The 23,291-nt window shown below is 43.9% G+C and overlaps 1 protein-coding gene across 1 annotated transcript in view; it reads left to right on the top strand.

The window, feature by feature from the left end:
- Positions 1-23,291, top strand: part of LOC141220371 (uncharacterized) — a 324,060-nt gene that overhangs the window by 238,321 nt on the left and 62,448 nt on the right. The gene's annotated exons all lie outside the window — the stretch shown is intronic.

Raw genomic sequence — 23,291 nt, 5'->3', positions numbered from 1 at the left:
TACACTATCAAAGACCTTAGCCAGGATCACCCTTTGACCAATATTATCAGTCCTTGCTTGTATATCAATATAAAGCCTTCTGCGATTGATCGCTGTGGACTTATTTGGCATAAACCCAGACTGATCGGGGTGTATTATTGAGATTACTTTTGAGAGTCTGTTAGCAAGAAGTTTGACATCTACTGTTAAAAGAGAGATGAGTCACTAGGATGCCAGCAAGCTGGGGGCCTTGCCTTGTTTAGGTAACACTCTAATTATGGCTTCGTGCATGGATGTGACAATGATCCTCCTTGGAATTGTATACCTCCAATAACACTGGTAGTAATACTTCCTTATATCTCTTATATACTTCCACTGGAGGACCGTCCATTCCCGATGCTTTATCGTTGGCCATTGAGCTCAGTGCCCATTCTAGCTCTTCTATATCAAGTAGTTCATCTTATAAATTCTGAGAGTCTAAGGAAAGGACCAGGAGCGGAACTTTATCTAGGAAGGTCTGGGTATGTTCTTCTGAACGTTGAACCTGAGAAGTATACAGCTTTGCATAGTATTCCTCCAACACTTTCAGTATGTCCACTGTGGACTGTACCACATTACCCTCCCTAGTCTGCAGACTGGTGTAAGGCAGCACTAGTCATCATAATGGGGAATACTCGCTTTGCTGCGACAATCAATGCACACGTGCAATGTCTTTCCGTTTTTAAACAATGCTCAGCAGTTTATTACTTCATAAACCACAGTTCACACAGTTCATCTTAGTCCGCCACCGGCATGTTTACACACTTAACATCCGGGAGTCTCTCAAGTAGCAGACAGGCCCAAGTGGCCCAAGTAACAGCCTTCAGCAAGGTAATAAAATAGCAATGTCCATATTAATGTCCATATAACACAGGGTATTACCTTTACCGGGTTTAGCTGTCTCAGTCCGTTACTCCGCCACCACTGTGGCTTTGTGGCTTCCCAGGTAGGGGTCTCCAGCCGTCGTCCCCTCAAAGGCCACTGACATCCACACAAGATCCAGGCTCTGCCTTTCAGGACTCTTCCTCAAGCCTCTGCCTTCCAAGGCCACTAGCATCCACACAGGATCCAGTCTTTGCCTTTCAGGCTGCCAGGCTTCACTCGGCCTCACTAGGCCTCTCACAAACGGTGTCCCACACACACGGGAACAGGCCTCACGCCTCACACCGAACACACCTGTCTCAAATTACCAGGGTTTATATATCCTGTGCACACACACACATACTGACAGGACCTTGCTGATGTCACAGTCCTGTGATCAGTCAGCTGTGTGTATAGGTCCTGTGTGCTATCCCAGTCATGTGTACAGACCTTTACTGTGCATACAGGACCTGTGTGATGTCACAGTCATGTGACCAGTCAGTTAAAGGGGAAGGTACATGGTCAGGTAAAACACATCCTGGACCATTTACAGTAATGCTAGCAAGCTGCTGCATTACACTGGATATAAAGGCGGAGTCCCTCTGGGCGGCAGCTATCACAGATATAAGTGACCTGCTTTATCCCCCTCTTCACAATATTGCATCTTATGAAACATCTTCTTCCTTCCTGCAGCTGCAATGTTCCCTGATTCAGCAGGTCCTGAGCTGCTTTCAGCCTGTTTTGCGCAGTCGGCGTTGGATCAGTAATCATCGCACTCTCTGCATCTCCCAATTCCTAAAACACCAATTGATCCTGCTGCTTAGTCTGGGATTCAGCTGCTGAGATTTCTGTTATAAATATTCCTCTAAGGTCGGCCTTCATGGCTTCCCATACATAGAAAATGGAAGTTGTATTTTTATTAATCACAAGATACTCCTTTAGTTTCCCATCAATTTTCCCCTTAAGGTCTATAACTTGCAACCAAAAAGGGGTTAATTTCCCTGTGGGTCTGTACTGCATTGGGAGATTAAGCTTAGGGAGACACAGAGGAGAATGATGGGATAGCGCTCTGGGCAGGAGCTGATGTCAGATATAAGACCCTTTCATCCATTCATTTCCAAGAGCCAAATCCATTCTCCACAAAGAGGAGAATGTGGACGAGAAGCAGGAGTATTGGTATGTAGCACCCCGAGGACTCGGCTGCTACAGGGGTATTGCACCTCAAGCCAGAGGTGTGGTATTCCACTCCCGGGTAAGGATGGAGTGTGGGACTGAGCTCAGATAGCTGCATGCACTACACTCATCCCATTTCCGGGGGACAGAACAACGGTACTCCCACCAGATAGATGTGCAGGTACGACAGCGTCTGTCCCTGGCTGGAGTGGGAGGGGGGGAGGAACATCCCAGTAGTGTAGGGGCAGATAGGGGAGGGACTCTGGGCGTAGAGGTAGGAGCCCATTGGGTGCTAGTCACCTGGGCTCACACATAGAGGGAGTATATATGGTGGGCACCATCTAGAGACAGAGAGAGCGAGTTCGGAGAGAGAGTTCAGCCAGGAGGGCTGACAGGGAGCTGTGGCTCCGGCTGGGCCCAGCTCCAGGGCCAGGCCTGTAGTGGAGAGGAGGAGGAAGAAAGGCCCAGAGACGCAGGACAAGAGGGAACCCTGAGATCCCACAAGTTAACGGGTGAAGGGTTGGCAGATCAGGGTACCGGATCCCAAACTGGTGGAGGCTAATGATCCTCAGCCAGGAACCGGAGGTCGTGGTCAAGTTTTGGCACGACCCTCACCACATCCACCAGGAAGGCACACCACGAATAGGGTCAGGAAAGCCAGAGAAGGTTTTACCACCAAGAGGCCCGAGGGAGCCGGACAAAGGTGGATCCCTGGTGGGAACGGCCAGTAGGAAGGAAGAGAGGGGAGCTCAGGACCACGCTCTGGACTGCCTGGGAGTTGGCCGAGTCCCACACCTGGTGGACGCAGCACGGCTCGGGTGGTCACTCAAGGCCGGAGTGACCGGAGCAACACCTGTGAGTAAAAACCCTGAAACTGCATCGCATGTCTCTGAGCTTCCTTGCTGCACCATCACAACCACCATCTTCTACATCTGCTGCCCTGAGGCCATACCCCTCCCGTTGGGGGTTATACCATCCTTGCTGCACAATCCTACCACCGGCCTCAGCGGTCTGCTCTGCAGCGGCGGCCTCATAGCCGCAATCAACGGGTGGCGTAGTCGACACTTAAACAACATCTACAAAGACTGCCACACACTTAGTTTGACCACCCTGGGCACGGACCGGGTCACCGCCACAAGGACTACTACCCCTATCCAGATCCGGCTCCGGGTATCCCTTGAACATGGCCCAGGGGGCGCGTCAACTTTGGCGTAGTCGGCAGGATTACGTGCCCGCAACCACCGGGTACTGCGTGCCTGAAGAAAAGTTCATATTTACTGTAAGAAGAAGTCTCCCGCCGGTTCCGGAGGGTCCCCGCCATCGGACGCCATCTCGGGTCGTTTCCCGCCGTTTGCCCGCCATCTGCAGCCTTTTCCCGCCATCCACGGAGTTTCCCGCCATTAGGAGACGATTCCCGCCATCTGAGACGATTTCCCGCCCTGGCAGAGCGGACGCCATTATGGGCGTGCCAGAGGGTGGCAAGAGACCACCTCCCATCGTGGGCCTGGTCCCAGAAGAGCGCCAAAAGCGGAGACCGCCCCCACCAGCAGAGACTGCAATGATAGAGATGTCCATCAGAGCGAGGGGTCTGCCCCTGGAACTGACAATCACCAAGTGGCCCCGGGACCACCCTCAGGATGGGCGGATCAAGAACAAAAGAGAGAGGATGGGTGCAGCCTGGAGGAGTCTGGAGAGATCGCACCCGGAGATGGAGGGAGAGTCAGGCAGCACCGACCCTCTGGTCAGGAGCCTGTTGCAGGCCGCCAACCCAGAAGGCCTGGTGGAGATCCTGGCACAGCTCCCCAAAGATCGGGGGCATGCACAGACCGCGCTGGAGGGCTTGGCTCGGAAGATGGCCCGAGTGCAGCAAGAAGTGCTGACAGAGTGGAGCAGAGAAATGGCCCTGCAGGCTGGAACCCGCCAGCAAAGGACGCCACCCGGGACGAGGAGTCCGTCTGCCTCTGAGGATGGTGCAGGAGGGACGAAGGCCGGAGACGACGCCGTGGAAGGAGCTGAAGAGATGGAAGCAGGTAAAGGGGACGTCACCACCCCAAGCCTAGTAGCCGTAAGCCTGCCCCAGCTCCCCGTCGCAGAGCCCGAAATCCCACCGACCGTGCCCGTTGCTGCACCGCCACCGCTCCAAACTAGGCCTCAAGCGGCAGGAGCCGCGACCACGCCCCCTGTGACGTCACGCGCCTTAACCCTGAGCGCGGCCAAGCAGGAAACGCCACCGGCCTGGTCGCAGGGCCGAGTACCCCCGGGTGCCGCCGTTTTCACAGTGCCCTTCACCTTTAGAGTGCCACCGGCCTGGTCGCAAGGCCTGGTGAATCCGGGCGCCGCTACCACCACCGCGCCCTCAACCTCCACAGTGCTGCCCCTAGGCGAAGACCTATTTGCACAACATACTTGCCCGGATGGGCAGCCCTTTGAGTGGCCACCGGAATACCTCAATCCCCGATTCCGGAAGGAATGGCCCCTGTGTGAGCCCCTGATCCCGGCTCCGGCACCCGCCAAGATCACCCCACTCCCGTTGGAGTAGGCGCAGTTCGCATGGGACCCCACCGGTGAAAACCTCATGGGGTTCACCCAAGAGACCCGGGCGGCCGCAGCCCAGCGTGCGGAGTGCTGCCGACAACAACTAGAGGTCTTCAACAAAGAACGGCGAGAGAGGCGGATCCGCGAGGAGCGGCTGCAGGTCCAAAGTGCGGAGCAGAAAAGCCGGACCCAGAGAAACCCCCGTGCAGCCCACGGTCCCCGCGCCACCAGGACTGTAATCAAGTTCCAACTGGAGCACGGTTGGGGCTTTATCAGGGATCACAAAACCCCCGGCGACGTCTTCGTTACCCGCAGGGATGTCGAGTCCCATCTGCCAGAGGGACACCGTGGACGTGACCTTTACCTGGGTGACGAGGTCACCTTCACCCGGCATCAGTGTGCAAAAGGACCATACGCCCTTCATGTGCACCGGCTGACGGAGGAAGAGCTGCGGTATGAGGAGGAACAAGAGAACCCGGACGGGTCTGAAGATTACCCTCAGGAGGAGACAAGGAGAGGACACCGCTGCTGAAGGGAAGTAGCATAAACAAAAGAGCTGTATATAGTTACCCGTCGGGGTATGAGAACTGTTACAAGAACTGTTATGTGAATTGCTGCTAAGTGAAGTGTGGTCCCCGTTGGGACTAGCGTGGAACTATTACCTGTGTGTCCCTATCCCTAACCAGGCTGAGGACTGTGAGCAGCCATTCCCTATCCCCACAGGCTGAGGACTGTGAGCAGCCATCCCTTATCCCCACAGGCTGAGGACTGTGAGCAGCCATCCCTTTTCCCCACTGGCCGAGGACTGAGAGCGGCCATACCCTGTAAATAGTTGCGCTTCCTAAGGCGCCCCCTACCGGTTTTATAGGAGAACTGCTGTTTTCTTCCAGTGACTGTGGCACTTTACCCGGTCACAAGTTGCACCGTGGCCAGAAGATCAAGAACATTTTATATGAAAAAGTTTTATATTAAAAGTTTATATTGCTAGAATAATATATAAGAAGTTACCTGTCATATTATATTTTCTGATAATGTTTATGATGTTTTACCTGTTAGTGTATGTTTTAAAAAGTTTGTATGTTTTGGTATGTTTTACTCTTTTACAGCCCGAGGACGTGCTGTGATTTACCAGGGGGGAATGTAGCACCCCGAGGACTCGGCTGCTACAGGGGTATTGCACTTCAAGCCAGAGGTGTGGTATTCCACTTCCGGGTAAGGATGGAGTGTGGGACTGAGCTCAGATAGCTGCATGCACTACACTCATCCCATTTCCGGGGGACAGAACAACGGTACTCCCACCAGATAGATGTGCAGGTACGACAGCGTCTGTCCCTGGCTGGAGTGGGAGGGGGGGAGGAACATCCCAGTAGTGTAGGGGCAGATAGGGGAGGGACTCTGGGCATAGAGGTAGGAGCCCATTGGGTGCTAGTCACCTGGGCTCACACATAGAGGGAGTATATATGGTGGGCACCATCTAGAGACAGAGAGAGCGAGTTCGGAGAGAGAGTTCAGCCAGGAGGGCTGACAGGGAGCTGTGGCTCCGGCTGGGCCCAGCTCCAGGGCCAGGCCTGTAGTGGAGAGGAGGAGGAAGAAAGGCCCAGAGACGCAGGACAAGAGGGAACCCTGAGATCCCACAAGTTAACGGGTGAAGGGTTGGCAGATCAGGGTACCGGATCCCAAACTGGTGGAGGCTAATGATCCTCAGCCAGGAACCGGAGGTCGTGGTCAAGTTTTGGCACGACCCTCACCACATCCACCAGGAAGGCACACCACGAATAGGGTCAGGAAAGCCAGAGAAGGTTTTACCACCAAGAGGCCCGAGGGAGCCGGACAAAGGTGGATCCCTGGTGGGAACGGCCAGTAGGAAGGAAGAGAGGGGAGCTCAGGACCACGCTCTGGACTGCCTGGGAGTTGGCCGAGTCCCACACCTGGTGGACGCAGCACGGCTCGGGTGGTCACTCAAGGCCGGAGTGACCGGAGCAACACCTGTGAGTAAAAACCCTGAAACTGCATCGCATGTCTCTGAGCTTCCTTGCTGCACCATCACAACCACCATCTTCTACATCTGCTGCCCTGAGGCCATACCCCTCCCGTTGGGGGTTATACCATCCTTGCTGCACAATCCTACCACCGGCCTCAGCGGTCTGCTCTGCAGCGGCGGCCTCATAGCCGCAATCAACGGGTGGCGTAGTCGACACTTAAACAACATCTACAAAGACTGCCACACACTTAGTTTGACCACCCTGGGCACGGACCGGGTCACCGCCACAAGGACTACTACCCCTATCCAGATCCGGCTCCGGGTATCCCTTGAACATGGCCCAGGGGGCGCGTCAGGTATACATTAGGAGGACGGGCTCTCCAAAGAGCAATTACAGCTGTCTCCTTAAGTGACCAAAAGGGATACAATTGCCTTTTACCCTCTTAGCTTCATGTCTCCCTCTATCCCAGTGACAGTCCGGTATATTATTAATGTCCTCTATTATAATATAGGGGACTCGTGAGAAGCCGGAAATAATAGTGAGAATTTTATGTATGATTTTCCTGGAATATGGTGGTGGTATGTAGATAGAGATTAGTAATAGAGATTTAGTAATAACTTACAGAACAATTATACTTACTGACCCTCTGCATCTATTATCACTTTAAGATGCTCACATTGGGATTATATAATCAATTATTTTTAATACAAAATTAAATGTACCACTTTATTAGTTTTTTTATTTATACATTTTTATTTCAGCCACTGGAAGCTGTCATTTTAATTTGGTGGGGGTGTGTCTGAGCAGGACACTTACACGCAGGGAGATGGAGTCCATACACGCTGGGAGGAGGATGATGGGGGCCATGCACGCCGATAGGAGGATAATGGAGGCCATGCACACCGGGAGGAAGAGGATGGGGGTCATACATGCAGGGATGAGGATGATGGGGGCCATACACGCAGGGAGGTGAATGATGGGGGCCATACACGCAGGGAGGTGAATGATGGGGGCCATACACGCAGGGAGGTGGATGATGGGGGCCATACATGCAGGGAGGAGGATGATGGAGGCCATACACGCTGGGAGGAAAATGATAGGGGCCATACACTCCGGGAGGAAGAGGATGGGGGCCATACACACCGGGAGGAGGATGTGGGCCATACAAGCAGGGAGGAGGAGGATGAGGGCCATACACGCAGGGGGGAGGAGGATGAGGGCCATACACGCAGGGAGGGGGATGAGGGCCATACACGCAGGGAGGAGGAGGATGGGGGCCATAGACGCAGGGAGGTGAATGATGGGGACCATACACACCGGGAGAAGGATGATGGGGGCCATATACACCAGGATGCACTTTATGGGGCACATTCTACTGTGGGGCACTATATGACACCATTACACTGTGGAGCAATATGTGAAGCACATTACAGTATGGTGCATTATATGGGGCCATTATACCGTAGTGCACTATATGGGACCATTATAGTGTAGGTCATTATATGGGGCCATTATTATGTAGGGCACTATATATGGCCATTATACTGTATGGAGGACTATATGGGGCCATTATACTGTATGGATGACTATATGAGGCCATTAGACTGTGGGACACTATAAGGGGCCATTATACAGAGGGCTCCGTGACTCTAATGAGCGGTGTAGTTACTGATGCCACTGCTCATCACAGCCGCCGGGTCTCATGGAGCGCAGTGGGCCTCGGAGTGGCTGCTGCAGCGGCCTATAAAGCCTCGTTCTCTGAACAAGGCTCCATAGCCTTTGGACTTCGGATACGGGGATCATCATGGTAACATCATGGACTACGTCGGGCCTGCTTGTGTTTTTTTTTTATTCAAAAATAAATTGGTGAACCAGGGAAAGTATCGGAGAGTCATTATTCAAATAACATTTATTTTTGTTTTTTTTCCGTTAGTGAGTCAGTAGTGGGGGTGTCTGAAAGACGCCTCTCCATTACTAACCCCAGCTGTTGATTGCAGCTGTGATTTTTGACAAATCACAGCTGTCATCAACCACAACTACCATTACTCTGATTGCCACGACACCAATCAGGAAGAGGCGGACAAAGCGCCAGAATTCTCGCATCTAATGTGATGCGACACTTCTGGTGCGGCTACAGGCTGTTATTTTTAGGCTGGGTAAGGCCCAATAACGAGGTACCTTTCCAGCCTGAAAATATAAACCCACAGCTGTCTGCTTTACCTTGCTGGTTACCAAAAATAAGCGTTTATTTTTTCATTTATTAGGATAAATGCCTTTTAGTGCCACATGAAAGGCAAGTGCAAGATTATTATATGTAGGGGCATGTGAAATTATATATTTACAGGACATCTATCTATTCTATCTTATTACACCCCTGCACCTATGGAAGTGGACGGAGCGGGGTCACATATTACACCACTGCTCCCATAGAAGTGGACAGAGCGAGGTAATGTATTACACCACGTGTATTTTTCTGTGTGTATGAGCGTGCATGTGTTTTTTCCTGTGTGTATGAGCGTGCATGTGTATTTTTTTTGGTGTGAGCGTGCGTGTGCATTTTTCCGGGTGTGTGAGCGTGCGTGTGCATTTTTCAGTGTGTGTGAGCGTGCGTATTTTACTGTGTGTGAGAATTTTTCTATTTTCCTGTTTGTATGAGCGTATGTGTATTTTGCTATGTATAGTAGAGATCAGATGATCGCAACTTCAAGTAAGAAATACAGTATAAAGTGAAAAGCTATCTAATCCCTGCATGTATGATACTCCCCAGACCTGTGTATCTAATCACATCATCATGCACGATACTCCACAGACTGGTGTATCTAATCCCATCATCATGTGCGATGTTCCCCAGACCGGTGTATCTCATCCCATCATCATTTGCGTTGTTCCCCAGACCAATGTATCCAATTCCATCTTCATGTGCGATACTCCTTATCGGCCTCCACAGAGTAGAATGCACTCCCCATCGGCCTCCAGAGTAGAATGCACTCCTCACTGGCCTACAGAGTAGAATGCACTCCCCATCAGCCTCCAGAGTAGAATGCACTCCCCATTGGCCTCCACAGAGTAGAATGCACTCCCCAACGTCTCTATACAGTATAATGAACTCCTCATTGTTCTCCCTCTGCTCCAGTCTCTGTAGCGAACGCCCGCACATCTCAGCACAGTGGACTCCATGTAGTCATGTCATCGCCCCAGCTGCCTGCATCAGTGATGTAAGACGCAGAGGGTGATTGATGGGAGCGTCACGCTCCCTCACTCAATATTGCTTTGGGGACACTTTCAAAGATTTCCAAATTTTTCGGACTGACTGACCTTCATTTCTTAAAGTAATGATGGCCACTCGTTTTTCTTTACTTAGCTGCTTTTTTCATGCCATAATACAAATTCTAACAGTCTATTCAGTAGGACTATCAGCTGTGTATCCACCAGACTTCTGCACAACACAACTGATGGTCCCAACCCCATTTATAAGGCAAGAAATCCCACTTATTAAACCTGACAGGGCACACCTGTGAAGTGAAAACCATTTCCGGTGACTACCTCTTGAAGCTCATCAAGAGAATGCCAAGAGTGTGCAAAGCAGTCATCAAAGCAAAAGGTGGCTACTTTGAAGAACCTAGAATATAAGACATATTTTCAGTTGTTTCACACTTTTTTGTTAAGTATATAATTCCACATGTGTTAATTCATAGTTTTGATGCCTTCAGTGTGAATGTACAATTTCCATAGTCAAGAAAATACAGAAAAATCTTTAAATGAGGTGTGTCCAAATTTTTGGTCTGTACTGTATATCGGCAATAAGTCGATACAGTTCAATTTGTGAGGATGGGCAGGGGAACCAGAGCTAGGCCCCTCCCTTCACCCGGCTCACAGGCCCCACATCAGCCGCATATGATACACTACATTGAGACCTGTATCTATTCCCAGCGTGTTACTCTAAGTGTATCTAATCCCACACGATACACTACGCGTATCTAACCCCAGCTTATGAAAACAGCTAGCAGCACTATCTAACAGAATCAGTGCTGCCGGCCGTCCTCGGTGACACTGTACTCGTCATGATCACTGGCAGTCACCAAAAAAAATGGCACCACACTGTGATCCTAAATTTCATCCTCTCTTATCCTGTTACAAACACCCAGAAAGGGAGGAGAGGAGCGACATCACACACAGGAGAGCAGACCCAGCCCACATTTACTGCAGTGGTAATGGGAGCTAGTTGTACACTAGGTTTTCATGGCAAATCTCAGCAGCTGCTCCCCCTAGTGTTTAAAAGTGGAAATACCAAACCTTTTAAAATTATTTTTCATATTTTACTTCATTAAAAAAAAATGATATTTTGAAAAAAATTAAACATTAATAGTTTACATTTTTTCAATTGTTGAAAAAATTTTGTTTTTGATGGCACCTTCCCTTTAATATATTGTGTGTTGTGATAGTTGGCCTGTAACCACTTCTTGTCTAGTAGATGAAGTTTCTCAGAGGTAAGATGTGTTTGAAGGCAGGTTTTTCCATTTGAAGATACTGAAAGATCACCTGTCTTTTAACACAAGAAGAAAGACCCCTTACATTCCAGATAAGTATTGTCACTAACCCCGCCATATTTAATGTAGTAGATATGTCATTTCCAATATCCTATCAGCAGAGCATTTCCGTTTTAAATAGCTTGTTAAGCACATTTTACAAGATTGTCGACAATATAAAAATACCCCAAAAAATAAAAAGACCTCCACCCATAAAACCCCAACCACAATAGGCAGATATATGACACCTTTCTCCGGGTGAGAGACTGGGAGAAGTATTTCCATAGCTGTCGCTTTTAAAGTAGAAAAAATGGCGGCGCAGTCACTGTTGAACATATGGGAGAATCTCGCCTAGAATTTAAGTCTCCTTGGGGGATAATTCAGCCCCAATTATACATAAGGACTGTGATATAATCATAATAGAACCTGAAGAAAAAGCAACATTTGTAAAGAACTGTCCAGCAAGCAGGGACACACTTCTTCCCATATACTCACGGATCACTGTGTTTTTGAAGAATTAGGGTTTGGACCACAGGATCTTCAACTTGTAACATCCCGAATGTGATCCCGGTGTATTTCATATTTGATCCTCTCATTCATATCCAGCCAGTGAAGGGTTTATGAATCTTGAATAAAGTGCACAGTACCTCGGGCTACCACCCTTAACTTGGCAGGGTAGATCATTGAATATCAGGATCTGGCGAAATCTGTGGATACTTCCCACACTGCTGGTTTATTGAAGACGTCAATTCAGAAAGGTTTATTAAATTGCTGTTTTTATTCAAGGAGTTTCAAAGTGACAAGCACTTCTTCAGGAAACAACCACATACAGACAAAATGGTGCAAGACAGTGTAAAGGCTTGAGTTATGAATTAAGGCTCCAAATCAACACATGACTGTCTGAGCTGTGTCAAAGTTCACTGGATTGGCAAACGATTACATCGGAAAATAACAAAATTGCATGCATTTCAATTATACAAAGAAATTCCTACTAAAAAAATCTACAGTTCATATACTATAAACCTATTCGACATTATTTAAAAATTGTATATCTATAAGTTCCAATGTTCGCTAAAATAAATGTATTTATTCACTTATTCTAATAGCAGGAGTTGGGCTAGAACCTATGTCTCTATAGGGAAAACCACTGTGTCCTGTGTTCTTTATTCGTTAAGCCGCTATGTGTATTTAGGAATTAACAGATGATTAAAAAGAAAAGCAAATCCAAGGGTAGGAGAAAAGCTTGTAAAAAACTTGTTCATTGTATGTCAAAAAATTCTTGTTTTATTTATTTTATTTAATGTCTTTTTGATGAGCTAAAATGCTCTTATCCGAATTCCTCTTTTATTTTAGTTTATTATATTTGTTACAGTCCATTTGTCGTGTTTCATATGTCAGAATATTATTTTGTGTCATTATACTGATATCAGTGTGTTTTATCAATTCCTGTATAATTTTATTAGAGGGAAAATAAATATCATTATCAATTCCACGCTTCCTTTTTTAATTAATTTGCTTCTCATACAATGAGATGGTGAAATATGGGGAGAGAGCGTGGCTTACCTCTGTCCATGAATACGGCCGCTGGAGTAAATATATGGCCATGTGCTTAACTTGGAAGGATTTCATCAGCGGAGGGTTCACCTAGGGCAGCAGTGACTTCACATGGGAATTAGTTCAGGGAGATCTTTCTTTTTTCAAGCCTTCGTTATCAGGGACTGTAGGTAAATAGATGACAATGGTAGTGACTCGAGTTACAATGAGGGGAGTTTTATACTCTGAGAAAAAAAGACAATCACTTAAAGGAGATCTAAATGCTTGATGTTCTGGGAGTTTGATAAAATTGTGACATCTAAAAAATATACACTACCGTTCAAAAGTTTGGCCAGACAATTTCATGTTTTCCATGGAAACTCATACTTTTATTTATCAAATGAGTTGCAAAATGATTAGAAAATATAGTCCAGACATTGACAAGGTTAGAAATAATGATTTTTATTTGAAAGAATAATTTTCTCCTTCAAACTTTGCTTTCGTCACAGAATGCTCCTTTGCAGCAATTCCAGCATTGCAGACCTTTGGCATTCTAGTTGTTAATTTGCTGAGGTCATCTTGAGAAATTTCCCCCCATGCTTCCTGAAGCCCCACAAGTTGGATTGGCTTGATGGGCACAGCTCAATGGGGTTGAGATCTGGTGACTGCACTGGCCACTCCATTACAGATAGAATACCAGCTGCCTGCTTCTTCCCTAAATAGTCCATGTATAATTTGGAGGTGTGCTTTGGGTCATTGTCCTGTAGTAGGATGAAATTGGCTCCAATCAAGCGCTGTCCACAGGGTATGGCATGGCTTTGCAAAATGGAGTGATAGCCTTCCTTATTCAAAATCCCATTTACCTTGTACAAATCTCCCACTTTACCAGCACCAAAGCAACCCCAGACCATCACATTACCTCCACCATGCTTGACAGATGGCGTCAGGCACTCTTTCAGCATCTTTTCAGTTGTTCTGCGTCTCACAAATGTTCTTCTGTGTGATCCAAACACCTCAAACTTTGATTCGTCTGTCCACAAAACTTTTTTCCAATCTTCCTCTGTCCAATGCCTGTGTTCTTTTGCCCATATTAATCTTTTCCTTTTATTAGCCAGTCTCAGATATGGCTTTTTCTTTGCCACTTTGCCCTGAAGGCCAGCATCCCGCAGTCGCCTCTTCACTGTAGACGTTGACACTGTTGTTTTGCGTGTACTATTTAATGAAGCTGCCAGTTGAGGAGCTGTGAGGCATCGATTTCTCAAACTAGAGACTCTAATGTACTTGTCTTGTTGCTCAGTTGTGCAGCGGGGCCTCCCACTTCTCTTTCTACTCTGGTAGAGCCTGTTTGTGCTCTCCTCTGAAGGGAGTAGTACACACCGTTGGAGGAAATCTTCAGTTTCTTGGCAACTTCTCGCATGGAATAGCCTTCAATTCTAAGAACAAGAATAGACTGTCGAGTTTCACATGAAAGTTCTCTTTTTCTGGCCATTTTGAGGGTTTCATAGAACAAACAAATGTAATGCTCCAGATTCTCAACTAACTCAAAGGAAGGTCAATTTTATAGCTTCTCAAATCAGCCAAACTGTTTTCAGCTGGGCTAACATACTTGTGCAAGGGTTTTTCTAGGGTTTTCTAAACATCCATTAGCCTTCTTACACAGTTAGCAAACACAATGTACCATTAAAACACTGGAGTGGTGGTTGTTGGAAATGGGCCTGTATACACCTATGTAGATATTGCAATAAAAACAAGACGTTTGTAGCTAGAATAGTCATTTACCACATTTATAATGTATAGAGTGTATTTCTGATTCATTTAATGATAGCTTCATTGAAAAAAAAATGTGCCTTTCTTTCAAAAATAATGAAATTTCTAAATAACCCCAAACTTTTGAACGGTAGTTTACATAGGATATTAAAAGATCATCCTTGTACCATAATTATATATCATAATAAATCATAGCAAATGTATATAAAAGAACTAAATATTAAAACCTGAAAGGTCGAGGGTTTTATTTAAAATAATTAATTTATATCAATTGGTTAATAAAACCATGTCACAGATCATGGATAATATTGTTGTAAATAGATATTACAATAAAATATCTTATTAAAAGACCATCTAAATTATTACAATTAATACTAATGTTAAGGGAGCTTCCACATCAGGCTTTCTATCTCCAAAATGACCATAGATGTAGATTTCTTAACATCTAAAGGAACAATTCAGACATTTCATTTAATCCGTGGGGTTTCATACTGTTCAGTCTCTATATCCAGTAAATTTCCTTCCTGTTCAGTTTCTGAATGCGGTTCGGCCTATTAGCAGGAATATATTCAATTGGACTCATTTTCATTTTCTATACTCATTATTGTGCTCTATTGTACAGTGTTGAGATAACCCATGTTTAAGGAAACCCCTACGATATTGTCTCTATGTGAATGAATTCTGCTGTGCAGTGGCTGAGTAGTTCTACGCACATATTGTTTATTACATATATATTGGATTACATAAATCACAAAGTCTGTGTTAGATGTTGCTTAACTGAAAATCTCTGTCCAATAGATGAGGAAAAACTATCGACACCGTGATCTATAGATAAACAACACAAACAATTCCTTGATCCACATTTGTATATACCATTAGGTTTATCTGATTAGGTATACTGTTTGAGGAGTATGATTTGAAGCAGCGAGGGGCCAAAATATTCTTTATTGTGGGCGCACTACGACAAGTGATCATGGGGTTTCTAGGTAGAGATTTTCCAAGAATAGGATCACTTTGTAATGTGTGCCAATATTTCTGAAAAATTTGGCGTATTTCTTTATGGCAGGAATTAAACTGGGTGATAAAATTGAATTCATATCCATTTACAGACTGATTTTTTCTTATTTTCTAGTAGTGCTTTCTGACCATATTTCTTTGAATTAGAATAGGCTCGTTTGATTAATCCATTTGGGTATCTCTGAGCTTCAAATCTCTCTTGCAAGATTTTGGCTTGTGTTATAAAATCAATGTCAACACTACAATTCTTCTCAATTCTTTTGAATTGATTTTGTGGATGTTATCCAGCCACTTCACATAATGGATATAAATAACTGTTTATGTCAACTTTTTAAGAAAAAGGTTTTCGTACATATGGAATATTCCTTTATAAATACATTTATATCCAAAAAATTGATATTTACAAAATCATATAGGGGTGAGAAGGAAATACCTCAATTATTAGAATTTATGTAGCAAAAAGGATTGCATGTTATTGTTACAATTGTCCCATATAAAGAACAGGTCATCAATGAACCTTTTATATAAAGTTATATACTTTTTCCATTTATTATTTTGAATAAAAATCTCCTCAAATACCCCTATGAATAGATTTGCGTAGGTTGGTGCGACCTTTGAACCCATCGCAGTGCCTCGCGTCTGATGGTAATGTTCACCTTCAAATGTAAAATAATTATTTTTTTAAATAAAGGATAGCCCTGTGTAGATGAAGGATTTGTCTACTGGACAATCTGACATCGGTCAAATATTTTTTGAAACATGTCAATCCGATATCATTTAATATATTTGAATATAAGATGATAGATCTAATGTGAGAAAAACATAATTCGGCTCCCATTGTATCTCTTGTAGAAGTTGAATTAGATGTGTAGAATCTTTTAGATCGTTAGGTAATTTTGACACATGAATCTGCATTATTTTGTCAATATATTCTGACAGATTGCTCGTCAGAGATCCAATGCCTGATATTATAGGTCTTCCAGGGGGATTAGTAAGACTATTATGGATTTTTGGAAGGTGATAAAAGAAGGAAATAGTGGGATTTTTGATTAAGAGAATTTTTTTTTTCTTTTAGATTTAATATATTTTCCTCTATTGCTCTGTTGATCAAACTATTATTAATTAGCATCACTTTAGGTAAAGGGTCTGAAGGAATTGTCTGATAGTATTCCACATCTGATATTATCCTGTATGCTTCTCTGCAATAATCTGTGCAGTTTTGTATTACTATATCCCACCTTTATCAGCAGCTCTAATGACTAAGTTCTCATTATTACATAAGGATTGTAGGGCTTTTTTCTCAGATATTGAAAGATTATTTTTATTTTTTGTGGTGGGCCTCCTTTAATTGTAAGTTATTTTAATTTATCAAGAACTATATCATGGAAGGTGCTAATGTGATGTCCCTTACTCTCGATCGGATAAAAATGGGATTTTGTTTTTACATTCACATGAAATTGTAAATCAGTTTGTGATGAAGATAAAACAGACTGTTCTCTCACTTTATTTATTGTAAAATGTATTTTCAGTCATTTTCCTCGTAAATACCTGAAGATTTAAAAAAAGACCAAAGTCTTTGGATTTGTTTGTGGGACAAAAGGAAAGTCCTTTTGATAACATTCATTTCTCATCATTTGATAAAAGTTAGTCCGACAGATTAAAAATATTTGTGGCCCCATGGATATGTTGTTTGGGGCTTGGGGTAGGTTTATTTTCCCTCTTTTCTTCCTCCTCGTGTTCCTCTAATAGGTTTTCTCTTTTCCCTGGTTTGTAGGAGAAGTATTGGTTAATTGCCCTTTCTTGGGGGACACAGCCTGGGGTAAAAAAGGTACCAGACCTTTAGTACCAGTTGTGGTATTGTCCACTATGATAATATTGCTTGTTTTTTTAGTAGAGGAAACAATGTCTGATGTAGTGTCATATACTGAGAGGTCCAGTAGTGGAGTAGAAGTGGGATCAGAGAATTTGATTAGAGATTCAATTTCATTAGGTGGAATTAGACTTATTTAATTTATTGCCTCTAGTTGTCTCAGTTTTATTTTCTACTTACACAAGCACTTTCCCTTTCTTCATTTATTCTATTTGTAGTCTAATGTTGTCTAGATGTTTTTTTTCATTAAGAACCAAAATGAAGGTAGAGGTTTTCCATTCAGAAGATGGAAGTATTGTATTTGAATTTTGTATAGGAGGAGTGTTTGTCAAATTTGTTCTCCTGCTTACAGTAATTTTTGTAGATTCAACTGATGCAATTGATAAAGGTTCAATTCTATTTGGTAGCACTTTCTCAATTATTTTGTTATTTGTTATCTTCGGTTCGATCTTAATATTTTCATTTTTTTAAATTTTTTTTTTGTATCAATACATTCATTAGCCTTGTCCTTTAGTTGTATAGGTAGAGAAATTTTAGATTTTGTTCGATCACTCAGGGCACACTTTGTGTTTCTTTCTTTTTTATAATACGATAATGATCCCTGTCTCTTTGCAGTTTTTTCGATTTATTCATTATTGGTTCATGGTCTAATTGTAATATGGATGTGATAGTGTTAGAATTTTTTTTTTTTTTATATTCTGGATGAGATTCAAACCTTAAGGCTATGTGCCCACGCTGCGGAAATGAAGCAGAAATTTTCTGCTTCATTTCTGCATGTCCTCTCCCGGATAAACGCATGTGGAATTCCGCACGCGTTTATCGTACGTTTATCGCACGATTTCCACATGCGGAATTGCCTTGCGTTTTTTCTTGCAGTGCAAAGGCAATTCCGCTTGGGGAAACGTAAAATTAATGAACATGCTGTTGATTTTTCCCCACAGCAAAAACGCTGCGGAAAAATCCGCAGCATGGGCATTGAACCTGCGGAATCCCCTTGGGGACCATGGGGGGCAGATTACATAGCGTTTACCAAGCGTATACGCTGCGGAAATTCCGCAGCATATCCGCTTGAAATTCGCTACGTGGGCACATAGCCTAATAGGTCCTTGTGACAAAACAGCTTTTTATCTTAATCAGCCAGAAGTCTACATTTGTTAAGCCAAGAGAAATCCACTATTGTGTTGACTTGTGAATGTATGTGTATTTCTGTGGCTGGTCAAGAAGGACATATGATTATTTGCATAAAGCTGAATGTTGAAAACTCTTAGTTTTTAAACAATGATATTTGTTATTATGCTAATTGCATATTTACTAAAGCCATCTTGATGTTGATTTACAAGAGCCCACTGCTATACCAACTATATAAAATGATTAAATGCTCAAACAATGAAACATGAGCCCTGTGGAATAATACCCTCCCTAATCCTTGACCTGTGGATGCATACGTTGAAAGGACAACTGTAACTATTTAAGGGACATATGCCTCTGTAGCAGTGAGAATTGAAAGAGAGAATCAAAAATCAGTCAGAGTTTTCAGGGCATCAGCTTGGTAGCATGGCTCAATCCAGAAAGACACAGATTTGGATTCTACATGATTCCAGCCTAAGGATGAACGGCCCTGACTGGAAGGATACGGAGCTGCTCCTTTGACCATCAGAGAACCCATGGATACATTTGTGGAGACCAGGTTGGGACGATGAAGTCACCTGGCCCCATGGATATGTTGATAGGGGCTGCCAGGTGGGACCCTCGGGTCGCCTGGAACCCATGGAAACTCTCGGAGAGGCCAGGGTGGGACCCTTGAGTCTCCAGGCCTTGTACCTCGATGGACTGTCAGCTTCCTAAGCTGGCTGCTACTTCCTCTCTGAGGACGCCCGCCAAAAGCGGGGGCCACTGGTTAAGGTAGTTGGCCCTGGAAGTCCCAAAATCACAGTTCTATCCCTGACGAGTCAGCAGAAGGACAAGACTGTGTAATGTTGTACCATCTTAGGTATTTGTTGGGACTGTTCTGTTTAATGTCCGTTTGGTGGTTCAATAAAATATTGTCACACTGCTTTACCCTCACACTGTGTTGTCTGAGTAGTATTATGCCAACAGAATACCCCAGGTCTTCACAGTCCTTAGCTAAATATAGAACTTTTTCAGTTGCAGTTTCACACAATTGTGTTCTCTTTTTATGTAAACATGCTAACATAATGTGCAGACAATTATTTAAATTAGAGTCCCATTCAAGTGTAAACTTATTGTCATTAGGAAATGTTTGTAGAGCTGTCCATGTCCATAATGGATCCTCCATTTTGTCTAATAGTTTGTAACCCTTGATGATAGTCAATTGTAAAAGTATTCCATGATGTAGATATATAGATAATGCCCTCTGCAGCCGGGCTCTCCTTTGACAATTTCCAGACCGGGAGACGATTCCAAGGTACTGCTGCTGTATCCAAGATAAAACACTAGGGAGAAAGTAGCGCAAATAGGGCCTTACCCAACAAACATTTAAGATTATTTGTATCAGATTGTGCTAACCTGATCCGTATTCTTTTCTTGGCGTTTTAAGTTTGATGTTCAGCTGCTGCAGATTCATGGGTTTGTCAAAACCGATGAATATCAGGATCTGGAGAAATTTGTGGATAATTCTCGTGCTGCTGGTTTATTGCAGACGTCAATTCAGAAAGGTTTATTAAATATAATAATTGAATATGGAACATGCTGATCTCTCAGATGTTTTTTGATATCAATGAATCTGGCTCTTTGTTTCAGTCCTTCTATAGAATAATCTGGAAAGATCTAGATTTTGGACCCACTGATTGTTACATCTGGGTGATCCCTTGCCTGTCGCAGGATAATATCTTTGTCCCGGTAGTGTAAAACTTTAGCCAGCACAGGTCTTTGTGGAAGCCCAGGAGGAAGATGAGCACCCTATGACCTCGTTCTACAGCTTATAGGAGGGTTAAGGTTTCGAGCCTGATTATTAATTTCAGCCAGTTTTCAAAGAATTCAGTAGGAAAGGCGCCTTCTATTTTTTCAGGCACACCAATAAGTGGTATATCATTGAGCCTTGACCTATTTTCAAGATCATCTGTTTCTGCCAGCAGTGCTGATATTTGCTGTTCTGCAAGCCTGTTCTATCTCATCTTTAAGACCACCAAAATGTACATTGAAAGCAGATGGAGAGAATTTACAATGTACCATTGCAATGAAAATGTCTTTAACCCCTTAACAACATTAGATGTACGAATACGCGTCTGTGCCCTGGGACTTAAGAGCCAGACCTGTGTTAGTAGGTCATGGCGATCGCGCGCGCGCACACAGGCTGTGCGGGCGCGATCGCCGCCGGGTGTCAGCTGACTGTCACAGCTGACACCCGGTACTATGTGCAGGGAGTGGTCACGCACCGCTCCCAGAACATTAACCCCTGTGATGCTGCGATCAAAGTCGATCGCAGCATTGCGGTGGCAAGGGGGGGTGATCGCAGATACTCACCTCCTCTTCCGGCTTCCAGCGCTGTCTGCCATGGCTTCCAGGATGTTGCCATGACGACCCGATGTCATCATGACAACATCCGGATTGCCAGACAGCAGGAAGATTTTTTGGACATGCGCAGTGCATCTCCAAACAATCTTCTCCCTAACCCCTTCAGTGAACACGGTAAAAAAAATAAATAAAAAACGAAGCAAAAAACAATGCTTTATCACCATACCGCCAAACAAAAAATGCAATAACACGCGATCAAAAAGACAAATATAAATAAAAATGGTACCGCTGAAAATGTCATCTCGTCCCGCAAAAAACAAGCTGCCATACAGCTCCATCAGCTGAAAAATAAAAAAGTTATAGCTCTCAGAATAAAGCGATGCTAAAAAATATTTTTTTCTATAAAATTACTTTTATTATGTAAAAGTGCAAAACATAGAAAAACGATATAAATGTGGTACCGCTGTAAACGTACTGACCCGAAGAATAAAGCTGCCTTATCAATTTTACCACACGCGGAACAGAATAAAAAAAAACAAAAAAACAATTCCTGAATTGTTGGTTTTTGTTTATTCTGCCTCCCAAAAATCGGAATAGAAAGCAATCAAAAAATGTCACATGCCTGAAAATGGCACCAATAATGAAGTCAACTCATCCCGCAAAAAACAAGCCGTCAAATGACTGTCTGCCAAAATCTGGAAAAATTATAGCTCTCAAAATATGGCGATACAAAAACTAGATTTTACAAAAAATGCGACTTTTAGTGTGTGACAGCTGTCAGTCATAAAAACCCCATATGATTCTGGTATCGCTGTAGTCTCACCGACCCGAAGAATAAGGTTGTCTAATCACTTATACTGCAGGAGGAAAGGCGTAAAAAATAAACTCTCAGGTTAGGGTTGTGCTAGGGTTAGGGTTGTGCTACGGTTAGGATTGTGCTACGGTTAGGGTTGAGGTTAGGGTTGGGGTTAGGGTTGTGATGGGGTTGGGATTTTTTTCAAAAGTAAGAAAAAAAGATGACGATATGGTGACTACTGTTGAGCGCAAGTGCTCGCTACTTGAGTTTGCATCGGGTGTTCTGGTATGCATTGAGTATCGTGGGTATTTGAGTGACATGCTCGAGTCTCCACCTCATATGCTTCACGGCCAAAAAAACTTTGCGGGGATTGCCTGCCATGCACGAGCGATCCCCGCATGTTTTTTTTTGGGTGTCTAATAACCGTGAAACATCCGGGCGGGGACTCTCCAAATGCAACATGGTGTCCGCTAACAAATTGAATGGAAAATCGGCTCAAATTGTTAGCAGACACCATGTTGCGTTTGGAGAGCCCCTGCGTGCCCAAACATTGGAGCTCCCCCACAAGTGACCCCATTTTGGAAACGAGACCCCCCAAGGCACCTATCTAGATGCATAGTGAGCACTTGGAACCCCCAGGTGCTTCACAAATTGATTCGTAAAAATGAAAAAGTGTTTTTTTTTCACTTTTTCATTTTTGCTTTCTGTGTGAGTGGGATAGTCGTGCAAGAGAATATTGCTACAAAAAAAGGGACTGGCCTCTCTGACATTCACTTCAGCAAGGGAGTAAATTGTCCTGAATCCATAAGTTGAGGACCCACCTAGGCAATGGTGGCAACAAAATCTTATCAAGTTGGGCCTAATGAAGAACTTTGTAAAGGCTATGGATAAAAAATTAAAAGCATTCATGCATCTGATTGATAACTTTCCAAGGTTAAGTGAAGCAAATATAAAAGAAGGAGTCTTTATTGGACTTCAGATTCATAAGCTTCTTCAAGATGAGGAGTTTTTTCATTCGTTGCAGGGCAAGGAAAAAGCAGTATGGTTTACATTTGCATTTGTGGTAACTAACTTTTTGGGAAACTCGAGCAGATACAGTAACTATGAAGAGTTGGGTGTTATTTCTCCTCAAAACATATAAGGATCATGGCTGTAACATGTCCTTAATGATTAATTTCTTACATTCTAGACTTTTCTTACACCAAACTGTGGAGTAGTGAGAGACGAGGATGGTGAGAGATGTAACCAAGATATTGCAGCTATAGAGAAAAAGATATCAAGGAAAATGAAATCCATCAATGCTTGCAAATTACTGTTGCATAATTTTAAGAGATGATTTGATACAGGAGTACAAGAAACAAGCAAAAAACAGTTGTCACTGAATGAGGACTAATTTTGTAGTGCAATTTCTGTAACGGTTTAAAATTCGCAATAGGGATTAGACAGGTTTTAGTTACTTGAATTGTTTCTAAGTTTCCTCTAAATAAATATCAGAAAATTGGCATAATAAAATATTCTGCATCGGTATATTTACAAAAATAATGTTTCAAAGTACTGAAACTTTTATCATTAATTATATGTAGCAGTAAAAGGAAAACTCATTGTCCAATTTGAATTCAGGAGGTCAAACTCATTAAGAAATGGCACAGTTCATAACGGAACCTAACAACTTTTAAGAATAGGTAAAACAGTGTTACATGATCTGAAAGGTCCATGAGCTAGGTTCTTCAGCTGCTCAG

Source organism: Phyllobates terribilis, unplaced genomic scaffold, assembly GCF_046119375.1.
Source record: "Phyllobates terribilis strain yellow unplaced genomic scaffold, ASM4611937v1 Scaffold_285__1_contigs__length_2463970, whole genome shotgun sequence".
Lineage (NCBI taxonomy): Eukaryota > Metazoa > Chordata > Amphibia > Anura > Dendrobatidae > Phyllobates > Phyllobates terribilis.
This window is presented reverse-complemented; position numbering and strand designations above follow the sequence as displayed.